General features: G+C 38.0%; 1 long non-coding RNA gene across 3 annotated transcripts in view; it reads right to left on the reverse strand.

Moving 5' to 3' along the window:
• LOC136792431 (uncharacterized) overlaps positions 1 to 15,293 on the reverse strand; it is a 265,190-nt gene that overhangs the window by 25,839 nt on the left and 224,058 nt on the right. For all 3 annotated transcript variants that reach the window (XR_010836218.1, XR_010836217.1, XR_010836219.1), the window contains one exon: positions 1,820 to 1,885. This is a non-coding gene — a long non-coding RNA (uncharacterized lncRNA). The remainder of the gene's footprint in view (positions 1 to 1,819; positions 1,886 to 15,293) is intronic.

The following is a 15,293-nucleotide window of genomic DNA, read 5'->3' on the forward strand; positions in this document are numbered from 1 at the left end:
CTCTCAGTTTTAGATTTACTGAGTTGAATGGCTGCAGGATTGACCAAATGGGAAATTGGATCAATGGGTCTGGAGCTCAGGAGGGAAAATTGGTGTTGAACTAGGACTTTAGTACCATCAGCATAAAGAATAATAAGGCTCAAACTGTGGGAATAAATGAGGTCACCCAGGAGTGTGAGGGAGAGGCAGGGACAGAAATCAAATAGTAGCGATATTTGAGGGATGGACAGAGGACACGTGGCCTCCAGGAAGAAACACTGGAGGACGTGGGAGGCAAACCAAAAAGGATTTCGCAAAAGACAGAGGGGCTAACAGTCTCAGTGGTGCTGGAGAGGGGGCAGGGCCAAGGAAGGTCAAAAGACATCCAAAGGTAAAGTGAAGTGTCAGGCGACAAGTTAGAGAAGCCACATGTGATTTACGTTCATGGCACATCCTTCACACGCAGACTCCCAAATTCAGCACGTGAGAGAGCAGGAGAGCAAGCGCTAGCGAGGCGGAACGTCCCCTGAAATGTACCATTTATAAAGCCAAGGTCAAAGCGGAAGTCAGAGGTGATGGTGTTTTAAATCTTCAGTTCTGTTGATTCTCCTTTTAGGTCACACCGACTGTTGCTTCCACTAAGGAGGAAAACTGCTGATTTTGTTTACATCCAGCCTTTCCCTAAAATCCGTAGGAACGCAGTGAGGCCAGAGAGGTGAGGAAACTGGGTTTATAAAGAAACAACGCATTCACCGGCTCACTGGTCCTACAGCGCAGCCCCGAGTGTAAACACATCCCTGCTCCTGGCAGTGGGGCCGCCCCCTCCCATTTCCCTAGTGCTCGGAGGCTGCCAGGTAGACGGCCTGTGTTCCAGGAGGTATCCAGGGACCGTCCCTGCCGAAGATTGTTTATAACCAGATTGCCATTTTTTTTTTTTTTCCTTTCCAAACAAAGGGACTTGACTTTTCTGAAGACTTTGTAGAACTGCTAATCTGGCAGAAGTCAGGATGGATTGTGAGAAAAGGGCTAATGGATCAGGATGGGGGGATCACGCCGCCTGGCACTCAGTTAGGACTCAGGCCAGCTTTGTGGGATGAAGGAATGAATGAATGAATGAGTGAATGAACTTAGGTAGGACTGCAAAGTGCCGGCACGTTGCAGGCATGCAGGGGATGGTAGCCTCATTGTTGCCTTTTCTTGCTGCTCCCTTTCTCCCTTCTCCCTTCCTTCCATAATGCAAGTTCTCTTGGCAATTTTTATCACCTTTTTTGCCCCCAAGAATCTTTTAAATTAAAGAGAAGGTAGTTCCAAAATCAGTAATTTTTTTTTTTTTTTTTTGCGGTACGCGGGCCTCTCACTGCTGTGGCCTCTCCTGTTGCGGAGCACAGGCTCCGGACGCGCAGGCTCAGCGGCCATGGCTCACGGGCTTAGTTGCTCCGCGGCACGTGGGATCTTCCCGGACCGGGGCACGAACCCGCGTCCCCTGCATCGGCAGGCGGATTCTCAACCACTGCGCCACCAGGGAAGCCCCAACCCCCACTCTTGACAGGACCACAGTTCTCCTGGACATCCCAGTCCACCCTGACACCTGTGGTCCTAGTCTCCTGGGCCCATGTTGCCTCACCCTCTGCTTACAAGTATTACCATCACACGGAGGTTCCAAGTAATCTATTCCAATGCAGATGAGATCCTTGGAGACTGCTACCAGCTTGGAACCAAACCAGAAGTTCCCCTCAGACACAGTGATAAAAAATGCTGGGGAGCCCAGCTCAGTCCAGACCCACCGGGTTCATCCCCCAATCCCAGACCCCCTATTCTCAGCTCCCACCTAGGTACTCACCAGCCCCATTGCTGAGCTTCTGTTGTACCTTTTGTCCATGCTGAGGGGGTGATGAGAGTTCAGAAACTGTAAATTGAGACAATACATAATGTTATTATGGAACAACGATTTTGTTTGCTCTTTTTTAGTGTGTATTCATAAGTAAATGCTGCTATGAATGGCAACCCTAAGGAAATCTGCTCAAAACAGAAACAAACATTGTGAGTCAGAAAAAGTACCCATTCTTAGGATCTGACGCAGAGTTCCTGGCTGATAACTGGTTCTGAAAAATGATATTGTGCTTTGGGAGGAGTTAAAAGGCTGGATATCTGCACATCGGGCATAATTCCAACAATGGAACTGTATTCAGTGCAACTTCAACCTGCTGCTTTTTGCAATATCAGTATCTGTACCTCAGAACCAGGAAGGAGAAAGGAAAATCACTTTATAAAACCCTTCTTGAAAAAGAATAGTGGATGAAAAGTAATTCAATTCCACAAACACTTACTAAGCTTTTATCATGCCTGAAACTACATTTATAAAGACCAAAAAGACATAGTCTCTGACATGTGTAAGCAAATAATTTTAGGTCCATGTGTCTAGACTCATTATTCTCCTGCAGGAGACCAGGACTGCCACCTGGAGTTGTACAGTTTGTAATCAATCCTGATTCCTACTAGAACACAAATAAGAGGAAAATTAGTTTTGCTTAAGGGGTGAAGAAAGAGGGAAAATTAGAGACAAGGGACATTAAACTTTTCCTCAAAGGAGAAGTTGTAGTCCATTATACTGTGTGCTCCATGAAAACGGGCTGTCTGTTTTGCTCACCTTTATGGCGCCAAACAATATCTGGCACATAGAGAAAAGGGCAATAGCTTCCCAAGCAGAAGAAACACATTAACAGAGGTAAGAGAAATGAGAGTGATTAACGTATATTAGTTAAGGTAATACTAGCTGTTATAACCAATAAACCCCAAGAGTTTAGTAATGTCACACACAATAAGCTTATTTCTCACTCATGTAAATGCCCAGTGTGGACTGTCTTGGTTGGCTGGTGGCTTTCCTCCACATGGTAATTCAGGGACCCAGGCTTCTCACACCTTGTGGCTGTACTATCACTGAGGACCTCAGAGTGCTCTGCACCCAGCTGAAGGACGGGAGAAAAACGATGAAGGAGGTACGCTTATCTCCATTACCACTTCACTTCCTTGAGCATAAATGAAACACAGCACTAACTCTTCCATTCCAGAGGTGAGAACTAGTCATGTTTCTCTACCTAGAAACAAGGGCGCCTGGAAAAGTAACCCTTGTTTGGGCAGCCACCCACCAGAAACCACTTTATAATGTGGACGCGGTGGACAAACGGTTGGTGGAGATTTAGCTCTCTCTGTCACAATAATAATAATAAGTTCACAAGATAAAAGGGTAGGAGGTAAGAGTGGGAAGGTGAGAACCCCGACGCACAGTGCGTTCATTTATAGGAGCTTACACGCAAGAGAAACCCCAGAGGCGATGTGAAGCAGGAAAGAAAGAACTTTAGCTGTAGGAAGCTTAAGGTGTGGAGGAAAAATTAAAGTAAGACCCAGTGGTCCAAAGCTCTGAATTCACGTTTCTATATTCACACAGCATGTTTCTGTTTCTCTCCAAAACCTCTTTAAATGATGAGGACCTCAGGTGTGTCTCTCGGATTGAAACATGTATTCTTCAGCAGCAGCCCAGCCCAGTTAAAATCTCTTTCGTTATGGTCTAAAATTCTCCCTGTCAGTATAACAGAAAGTCAGCATTGACATGTATTATTGCCAAGGATGCCAGTTAAAACCCCTCAGCTGTACTTTTTTTTTTTCCAGTGGGTGAAGATTAGATGGGGCTTAAACATTTCAGCTGACATAAATAAAGTGTTCACCAGCTGTGAGGTTGTGTGCTGTAAAGAATTAGAACTACCGAGGGCTGGTGCTACCCCAGGATTTATACTTAACACAGTTTGCGAAAGACTGCATTTTAAATTCAAGTTTTAGAAACATCTTCAAACACTATCTTGGCACAATCTTCCCCAATGTTCAGGGTTTCTGAAAAGCAGCTCATGTTCTTTTTCCTTCCAGACAATGCTTTGAGGATTTAATTAACTTTTGACCAGCTGGTCTACATTTTCAAAGGACTCAGTGGTTGGTTCTATGAAGGACTTTCATTTTTTAAAAAAATCTATATCTGGAAGATGTTTATTGGTTTAGCAGTTCCTGATTTGCATCCACTCTGATCTTTGAAAGCCATCCATCCACCTTCTCAGACATGTTCTGAGTTGGAAACCCTGTATCACGGAGACATGAAAGCCCCAAAGTAGGGGATGCTTGGGGTCTGGAGGGGAGTTTTCTCCTGTTCCCTCCTTCACTGCACTGCCTTGGATGTGCACCCATGCAACAAAGAAGCGGGGTTTTCTTAGGAGTCCCAGAGACCATCATAATTTTGTCAAAGCCACGTTCTTGATACCCTGATTCCTAGATATCAGTGTAAGAAATGCTGAGAACACAGGCAGCTTTTCGTGTCCTTGCCTTCATCTGTGTAGACATCGATCTCTTTAGTTCTCTCCCTTCCCTCCCTCAAGCCCACTATCAAATCGGTAGGAATCTCACCTTGAGACTGTCTGGTCAAGCAGGAGCAGCTGCTCTCAAAACCCTGATGGTGATTGTTTCCAATGTTTGCCAGTCCTACACTCTCCTCACTCTCAGCAGATGTCCTCATCCAGTGGTTATTTCTCGAGACCCAGGCTCTTTGGCGAGAGCTTCTTTACACCCATCTCCTCCATCCTGTCTCTCCTTCCTGCCCCAGAGAAGCCATGGGCAGGCTTCCTCCTTCCTCCTCTAGGACCTCATTTCAACACTAATCTCTTTTCTCTCTTGTAACTTTACATTTAACATCTGTTTTTCATACATGGATAAACAATCAAGTCCTTTGTACTTTCTAATGTTCTCTTAGCACCAGTGCTTTAGCCATCCTTGGGTCTTCGCCTTTCTCCTCCCCTTCTTTGTCCTCCTTTTCTCTACAGACTTCTTTTATACTTGATTTCCTCACTTCTCCCCCTTGACCGTCCCCACCATGGAAGTTGGATGACTTTCAACCCTCACTTTGTCACTGGTTCTCTTACTGAACTCTAAAGACACTGGCTTTTTCTCTTCTGCCCTTTAATGTGAGTACCCCCTAGGATCTACCCAAGGCTTCCACTTCTAGAGCTGCTTTGTATCTTTCAGTGATCGCTTTCATGCAAATGAACCAAGTAGGAAGGAACTCTTCTCACGATCCATTTAGCCATATTGTCATAAAAGCGCCCCAACTCAAAAAGCTACAATTCAGGATACAATTGAGCAATAATTCCATGGGAGGAGTTATACTTTGCATAATGCTGATACAATGCAAGAACCACTTGCTTAGAAGCCCAGGGAAAGGGCTAGTGTTCTATGTTTCTGAACCTTAGTTTTATATATGAAAATCAAAAGTTTGGATAAGGCAATATCTAAGTTTCTTTCACCTCACAAAGTCAATGATTTGTGTAGAGTATTTTTAGAGAAATAGTTTATTGCCCCAGTGTCTTTACTTCTATCTCAGAAAAAAAGCTAGCCAACTAGAAAAAGAGATGATTTTGCTTTAAGGTTCTTCTATAATATTTCTTCATTAAAAAAATACTTAAGGAAATTAACACCTTGGTATTATTTTTTATTAATTTAAGGGGGGCCCTGAGGGGAGAAGATTCAATTTATAGTTTAAAAAGAGTTGACTTGCCATTACCTAGGATTCAGACGTAAGAGTTGGGGCTAGCTAGCATTGTTTTTTTTTAAAAAAAATCAATTCCAATATCCCAGATACCTAGATGTAGAAAATGCTCATCTTCTTCAGGGGGAAATTGTTACATTTTGGTGTCACAGGTCATTGAAAAATATACTTATTACTAAATGCTAAAGGCTTCAATCAAAAGAACTACAAAATCAGATAATTTGTGTTAAAAAATAAACATCTTTTCCTTTTTAACAGTGTCTTAATAGAACTTTTAAATTCTGGACTGACTGACCTGAGACCATTTCCCCTGTCACCTTTTTTTAACCCCGTCACCTTAATTCTTGGCCACAAGCACAGTGGTGAGCAGGCATCCACAGAGATAATATCATCTTTGCTCAAACTGGCTGCCCTGACCTACACCAAGGCCCAGCACTTACACCCTCTTGTGTTTCCTCCTCTGTCAGGACAGTGTGAGGGCTGTAGTCTAAAGCTTTGCGAGATCAACTAGAGGCCAAAGTTATATTGTAGGGTGAGGGTTTTTTTTTTTTTTTTTTTAATGTTAAGAGTAGCTCCAGTTTATTGACTATCTTTTATGTCTGCATTATATGTAGTAAGCAGCATTTGTAGGGTGAGTTTTAGAAGATGTAATTTAATTAAAAAAGAAAAATTCTCATGTAGTAGGTACTGTTACACATTTTAAAGAGCAATCAAATTGTCTATTACATTACATTCTACAACATGAGGCCAGATCTATGAAAATACAGCTATTCAGTGAATTTAAAAAAATTTTTTATTCCCTTTTGTGAATTTTGTGATCAGCTTTTTATGACTTAAAAGACACTAGTGGATAACTCAAATTATACATCATAAAAAATTAAAATTGCCTTTAGGTCTCTCCATTATTGTACATTTCTTTTGAAGGAAACTGTAAAAATTTTAGAAGAAAACATAGAGTATAACCTTGTTGACATTGGTCTTGGCAATTTTTTGGATTTGACACCAAAACAAAGGCAATAAAAGCAAAAATAAACAAGTGCAACTACATCAAACTAAAAAGCTTCTGAAGAGCAAAGGAAACAATCAACAAAATGAAAAGGCAACATATGGAATAGGAGAAAACTCTTGCAAACCACATAGCCAATGAATTAATATCCAAAATATATAAGGAATTCATAAAACTCAATAGCAAAGAAACAAATAATTCAATTAAAAATGGACAAAGAGGGCTTCCCTGGTGGCACAGTGGTTGAGAATCCGCCTGCCGATGCAGGAGACACGGGTTCGTGCCCGGGTCCGGGAAGATCCCACATGCCGCGGAGCGGCTGGGCCCGTGAGCCATGGCCTCTGAGCCTGCGCATCCGGAGCCTGTGCTCCGCAACGGGAGAGGCCACAACAGTGAGAGGCCCGCGTACCACAAAACAAACAAACAAACAAACAAAAAACAAAAAAAAAACAAAAAAAATGGACAAAGAACTTGAATAGACATTTTTTCAAAGAAGACATACAAATAGTCAACAGGTACATGAAAAGATGCTCAATATCACCAGTAATTAGGGAAATGCAAATCAAAAGCCTGAGGTATCATCTCACATCTATTATCAAAAAGATAAGAAATAAAAAATGCTCAGCCTTGTGCACTGTTGGTGGGAAAGTAAATTGGTACAACCACTATGAAAAACAGTATGGAGATTCCTCAAGAAATTAAAAGTAGAACTACCATACGATCCAGCAATCCTACTTCTGGGTATATTTTTTTTAAAAATGAAAATAGGATATCAAAGAAATATCTGTATTCCCACATTCATTGCCTTATTCATGGTAGCCAAGATATGGAAACAATCTAAGTGTCTGTTGATGGATAAATGGATAAAGAAAATGTCATATATTCATATGATATATATATATGTATAACAGTTTTATTCAGCCTTAAAATAGAAGGAAATCCTGTCATTTGTGACAACATGGATGAAACTTGAGGGCATTATGCTAAGTGAAATAAACCAGAGAGAGACAAATAATGTACAATATCACTTATACGTGGAATTTGAAAAAAAAAAATTGAACTCACAGAAACAGAGAGTAGAATAGTGGTTTCCAGGGGCTGGAGAGTGAGGGAAATGGGGAGAGGTTGATAAAAGGGTAAAAATTTTCAGTTATAAGAAGGATAAGTTCTGGAGAGCTAATGCATAGCTTGGTGACTATAGTTGATAATGCTATATTATATAATTGAAATTTGCTAAGAGAGGTAGATCTTAAGCGTCCTCACCAAAAAAAAGGTAACAACGTGGTGATGGATATGCTAATTAACTTGATTGTGGTAATCATTTCATGAAGTATATATACATCAAATCATTATGTTGTACACTTTGTAATACAATTTTATTTCTAAATTATAAATTTGTCAATTTGTCTCAATACAACTGGAAAAAATAAAAATTAAATATTTAAAAAATAATAAAAACAGAAAAACTGTAGTAGAGTGTTTGAATTTCAGAGAACATTTCAGCTGGTCTGAAAACTGTATAAGAGTAAAGGGCAAATAGAGTCCAGGGTATCAATAATAAGATAATGAACAGTAGAGAAGCTATTTGTCAATAAATTGTAAAGCAGATTTTGCCATATATAAACCAAAATACATCCAATTTATCAGGATATGATTATTTACTTTGTGCAAAATTCCTGATGCAGAAAACTCAACAGAAAGATTAGCAAATATAATGATATGCACTTATTTTTCAGTAGAGATTCTTATTGTCAAATGAAAGAAGTTATTTCCAATTAAATAAATTAGAGCAAAGAGCAGAAAGCCTTATTATTACCCAAAGTGCCCATATTTCTAACTATCTCACAAGGAAAGAGGAGAAATATAGCTTAAAGGTGAAAGAAGTCCAGTGCTAATCACTGGAGTTGTTGGGGAATAAGTCCTGGGGCTATAGGCACAGAGTGAGCTGAACTCCAAATGGCTGTTCTTTCTAAATTGTTCAAAAGGCTGGATAGGCAGAGGAAGGGATAAAGGAGATGTGGTACATATATACAATGGAATATTACTCAGTCATAAAATAGGAACAAAATAATGTCATTTGCAGTGACATGGATGGACCTAGAGATTGTCATACGAGTGAAGTAAGTCAAAAAGAGAAAGACAAATATGGTATAAATATCACTTATATGTGGAATCTAGAAAAATGGTACAGATGAACTTATTTGCAAAGCAGAATTAGAGTCACAGATGTGGAAAACATACTTATGGTTACCAAGGCGGGAGGGGGGTGGGATGAACTGGGAGATTGGGATTGACATATATCCACTATTATATATATAAAATAGATAACTAGTGAGAACCAACTGTATAGCACAGGGAACTCTACTCAGTTCTCTGTGGTGACCTAAATGGGAAGGAAATCTAAAAAAGAGTGGACATACATATATGTATCACTGATTCATTTCGCTGCACAGCAGGAACTAACACAACATTGTAAAGCAACTATACCCCAATTTTTTAAAAAATAGGTAAACAACAAGGATAGGGAACTATATTCAATATCTTGTGATAGTATATAATGGAAAAGAATCTGAAAAAGAATATATATTATATATAAGTATAAATGAATCACTTTGCTGTATACTTGAAACTACATAACATTGTAAATTAACTAAACTTCAATAAAAAATAAAATTTTTTTAAAAGTTGGATAGTTCATTTTTTCTTTTTTAAAAATTGAAGTATAGTTGATTTACAATATTTTGTTAGTTTCAGGTGTACAGCAAAGTGATTCAGTTATACAACTATGTATATATCTATACATACTTTTTTCTATTATTTTCCATTATAATTTATTACAAAATATTGAATATAGTTCCTTGTGCAATACAGTAAATCCTTGTTATCTATTTTATATATGGTAGTGTGCCTCTGTTAATCCAGTACTCCCAATTTATCCTTCCCCACCCTCTGCCCCTTTGATAGCCATAAGTTTGTTTTCTATTTCTGTAAGTCTGTTTCTGTTTTGCAAATAAGTTCATTTGTACTATTTTTTAGATTCCACATATAAGTGATATGATATAACATTTGTCTCATTTTTTTCTTAAAGTGAACTGCAGAGTCCAGAGATAGACATCATGCCCCAAGGTCTGTGAGAAAATGGGTGTCAGATTTGGAAATTGTATTATCTTTGCCACTTTTCTGTAAGCCTAAAACTATCTTAAAATAAAAACTTTATTGATAAAAAATGTATTATAGCCAAAACAACCCTAGAAAAAAAGAGAGAGTAAAGTCATTGAAGACTTCATGGATGATGAGGAACTTTAAATTTACTTAGTAGAAAATAAGAAAAAATAAGATGCTAATAATTCAATTTGAGAACCTAGAAAAAGCAAAACAGAGAAAATAAAAGAGAAAGATTTATTTTAAAAAGCAGAAAATAAATAGATAATGAGGAGACAATTCATGAAAAGAAAAGCTGTCTCCTTAAAAATTTCAATAAAATAGAAATAAAATTCTGGAAAAAACAAATAAATAATAGAAATGGGAAAAGGAACATAACTACATATTTTATGTGAATTTAAAGACTGCAAGATTTTTTAGTATTTTTCCTGTATAAGAGTATTCTATACATAAGTACAGTACTTACTGAAAAAAAGTAATTTAAAAACCAGAAGACTGGTAATAGTAGAGGTCAGAGGAAAATAGGATAGTCTCTTCAAAGTGCTGAGGTAAAATAATTTGCAAAATAGTATTCTCTACTTAGTGAAATTAACATTCAAGGGTTAGGGTAAAATCAGATTTCAGACAAAAATAAGAAAATAGAGAATGAAAAAAGAGTAGACATTAGAAAGTAGCAAAACAAATAATAATAAAGATGTGAGCAAAAATTAATTAAATAGAAAACAAAGGAAAAAGAGAGACCAGAAACTGGCAAACTATGACCCATGGGCCAAATTAAACCTGCAGTCTATTTTAGTATGGCCCAGAAGTTAGGAATGGTTTTTAAATTTTTAAATGTTAGATGGAAATAAAAGGGAAAATATACAACAGAGACTGTATATGGTCCTAGAAGCCTAAGTTATTTACTATCTGTCCGTTTATAGAAAAATTTGCTGACCACTGAACTAAGCCAAAAGCTGATTATTTGAACAGATCAATTAAAAGACTAACCTCAGATCAACAATGATCAAGAAAAAAGACATAAGGCACAAATTTATAAGTAAGGATTAAAAGAGAAAATATAGTCATAAGTAAAGTAGAAAGAATTCATATCTTCCATTAATTCTGAAAAATTTCAACAGATAGTATAGCTCTACAGATAGTATCTCTCTTCTGTTCCTTTTATTCTTCCCAGAACTCTCAGTAGATACGTGTTTACTTTTCTCAGTCTATCTTTCATGTCTCTTAAGTTTCCTTTTCATATTTTTGATCTTTTTATCTCTGTTCTATTCAAACATAATTTTCAGTTCACTAATTTTCTTTTAAACTTTGTCTAATCTTTGACCTAATCTATCCTCTGAGATTTAAAAAATTTCAGTAAGTATAATTTTCATTTTTATCTCTGTTTCTTCTTCAAAATCATCCACCTTTCTTCACAGTGCCTGATCTGTCTTTAATCATCTTAAAACACACTTTTTTCTTTCATGTTGTTGTTCAAGTACTCCAAAAATTTCAGATCCTAATTCTGTTTGTGTGTGTGTCTGCTGATTTTCCTTCATGGGGCATCTTTTTACCATGTGTTTTTAACTATGGGGAGAGTGAGCTAATTTTTAGCAGGGCTTGATTTTTCTGAGAGAATCCTGTATATTACCATTAAGTATGATATTAAATGTAGGTTTGCATAGATTGTCCTTCAAATTGAATTGTGTTATATTATTCCTAGGTTGCTGATAATTTTTAAACTCATGAATATGAATAAGTATGGAAACTTGGAAAATATTTTTTTCTGAAACTACTGAGAAAACCATATGATTTTTCTCCTTCATTCTGTTAATAAAGTGATTTATACTGATTGATTGTCAGATGATAAACAAATCTTGAATTTCTTGGATAAATCCTACTTGATCATGATGTATTCTCCTTTTTATGTATTGCTGGATTTTATTTGATAACTTTTTAAAAGAATGTTTATGCTCATGAGGCTTATAGATTTTTTGTTTTTGTAAAGTCTGCCAGGTTTCAGGTTTCTTTATTATTTTAGAATTAGAATCAAGTTGGCCGCTTAAAAACAGTTGTTCATTATTCTTTCCTCTATCATTTTCTGAAAACGCCTGTGTAAGATGGTTGTGACTTCTTCCTTAAATGTTTGTTTTAATCCACACATGAAAACATCTGGGCCTGGAGTTCTCAAAAGATTTTTGATAATGAATTCATTTCTTTAATTAATATAAGGTTATTTAGATTTTTTCTTTTGTCAGATCTAACTAGTTGTACTTTAAGAGTAAAGTTTTCTATTTCATCTAAGTTGTTGAATTTCTTGGGATGAAGTTGTTTTTAGTGTTCTCTTATCTATTTAATGTGTATTAGACCTGGGGTGATTACTTCCTTTCCATTTCAGATATTCATGATTAGCGTTTCTTTTTTTCTTACTCATTTTAGATGGGATTTTTCAATTTTTAAAATATCTTTTTAGGATTAAGGAACCAAGATAGCAGAGTAGAAGGACGTGCTCTCACTCCCTCTTGTGAGAACACCAGAATCACAACTAGCTGCTGAACAATCATCGACAGGAGGACATTGGAACTCACCGAAAAAGATACCCCACATCCAAAGACAAAGGAGAAGCCACAATGAGATGGTAGGAGGGGCACAATCACAGTAAAATCAACTCCCATAACTGCTGGGTGGGTGACTCACAGACAGGAGAACACTTATACCACAGAAGTCCACCCACTGGAGTGAAGGTTCTGAGCCCCATGTCAGGCTTCCCAACCTGGGGGTCCAGCAATGGGAGGAGGAATTCCTAGAGAATCAGACTTTGAAGGCTAGTGGGATTTGATTGCAGGACTTTGACAGAACTAGGGGAAACAGAGACTCCACTCTTGGAGGGCACACACAAATACTGTGCACATCGGGACCCAGGGGAAGGAGCAGTGACCCCATAGGAGACTGAACCAGACCTACCTGCTAGTGTTGGAGGGTTTCCTGCAGAGACGGGGGATGGCTGTGGCTCACCATGGGGACAAGGACACTGGCAGCAGAAGTTCCGGAAAGTACTCCTTGGTGTGAGCCCTCCCAGAGTCCGCCATTAGCCCCACCAAAGAGCCCAGGTAGGCTCCACTGTTGGGATGCCTCAGGACAAACAACTAACAGGGAGGGAACCCAGCCCCACCCATGAGCAGTCAAGCCGATTAAAGTTTTACTGAGCACTGCCCACCAGAGCAACAGTCATCTCTACCCACCACCAGTCCCTCCCATCAGGAAACCTGCACAAGCCTCTTAGATAGCCACATCCACCAGAGGGCAGACAGCAGAAGCAAGAGGAACTACAATCCTGTAGCCTGTGGAACAAAAACCACATTCACAAAAAGATGGACAAGATGAAAAGGCAGAGGGCTATGTACCAGATGAAGGAACAAGATAAGACCCTAGATAAACAACTAAATGAAGTGGAGATAGACAATCTTCCAGAAAAAGAATTCAGAATAATGATAGTGAAGATGATCCAGGACCTCAGAAAAAGAAGGGAGGCAAAGATCGAAAAGGTGCAAGAAATGTTTAACAAAGACCTAGAAGAATTAAAGAACAAACAGAGATGAACAATACAATAACTGAAATGAAAACTACACTAGAAGGAATCAATAGGAGAATAACTGAGGCAGAAGAACAGATAAGTGACCTGGAAGACAGAATGGTGGAACTCACTGCTGCGGAACAGAATAAAGAAAAAAGAATGAAAAGAAATGAAGACAGTCTAAGAGACCTCTGGGACAATAATAAATGCAACAATATTTGCATTATAGGGGTCCCAGAAGGAGAAGAGAGAGAGAAAGGACCCAAGAAAATATTTGAAAAGATTATAGTCAAAAACTTCCCTAATATGGGAAAGGAAATAGCCACCCAAGTCCAGGAGGTACAGAGAGTCCCATACAGGATAAACCCAAGGAGAAACACGCCAAGACACATAGTAATCAAACTGTCAAAAATTAAAGACAAAGAAAAATTATTGAAAGCAGCAAGGGAAAAATGACAAATAACATACAAGGGAACTCCCATAAGGTTAACAGCTGATTTCATAGCAGAAACTCTACAAGCCAGTAGGGAGTGGCATGATATACTTAAAGTGATGAAAGGGAAGAACCTACAATCAAGATTACTCTACCCAGCAAGGATCTCATTCAGATTCAATGGAGAAATCAAAAGCTTTACAGACAAGCAAAAGCTAATAGAATTCAGCACCACCAGACCAGCTCTACAACAAATGCTAAAGGAACTTCTCTAAGTGGAAAACACAAGAGAAGAAAAGGACCTACAAAAACAAACCCAAAACAATTAAGAAAATGGTCATAGGAACATACATATCGATAATTACCTTAAACGTGAATGGATTAAATGCTCCAACCAAAAGATACAGGCTTGCTGAATGGATACAAAAACAAGACCCATATATATGCTGTCTACAAGAGAACCACTTCAGACCTAGGGACAAATACACACTGAAAGGGAGGGGATGGAAAAAGATATTCCATGTAAATAGAAATCAAAAGAAAACTGGAGTAGTAATACTCATATCAGATAAAATAGACTTTAAAATAAAGAATGTTACAAGAGACAAAGAAGGACACTACATAATGATCAAGGGATCAATCCAAGAAGAAGATATAACAATTATAAATATATATGCACACAACATAGGAGCACCTCAATACATAAGGCAACTGCTAACAGCTATAAAAGAGGAAATTGACAGTAACACAGTAATCGTGGGGGACTTTAACACCTCACTTACACCAATGGACAGATCATCCAAAATGAAAATAAATAAGGAAACAGAAGCTTTAAATGACACAATGGACCAGATAGATTTAACTGATATTTATAGGACATTCCATCCAAAAACAGCAGATTACACTTTCTTCTCAAGTGCGCATGGAACATTCTCCAAGATAGATCACATTTGGGTCACAAACTAGCCTCACTAAATTTAAGAAAATTGAAATCATATCAGGCATCTTTTCTGACCACAACACTATGAGATTAGAAATGAATTACAGGGAAAAAAACGTAAAAAACAGAAACACATGGAGGCTAAACAATACATTACTAGATAACCAAGAGATCACTGAAGAAATCAAAGAGGAAATCAAAAAATACCTAGAGACAAATGACAATGAAAACACGACGATCCAAAACCTATGGGATGCAGCAAAAGAAGTTCTAAGAGGGAAGTTTATAGCTATACAAGCCTACCTCAAGAAACAAGAAAAATCTCAAACAAACAATCTAACTTTACGCCTGAAGGAACTAGAGAAAGAAGAACAAACAAAACCCAAAGTTAGCAGAAGGAAAGAAATCATAAAGATCAGAGCAGAAATAAATGAATAGAAACAAAGAAAACAATAGCAAAGATCAAAATAACTAAAAGCTGGTTCTTTCAAAATATAAACAAAATTGATAAACCATTAGCCAGACTCATGAAGAAAAAGAGGGAGAGGACTCAAATCAATAAAATTAGAAATGAAAAAGGAGAAGTTACAACAGAGAATGCAAAACTACAAAGCATCCTAAGAGACTACTACAAGCAAC

Source organism: Kogia breviceps, chromosome 13 (assembly GCF_026419965.1).
Source record: "Kogia breviceps isolate mKogBre1 chromosome 13, mKogBre1 haplotype 1, whole genome shotgun sequence".
Classification (NCBI taxonomy): Eukaryota; Metazoa; Chordata; class Mammalia; order Artiodactyla; family Physeteridae; genus Kogia; species Kogia breviceps.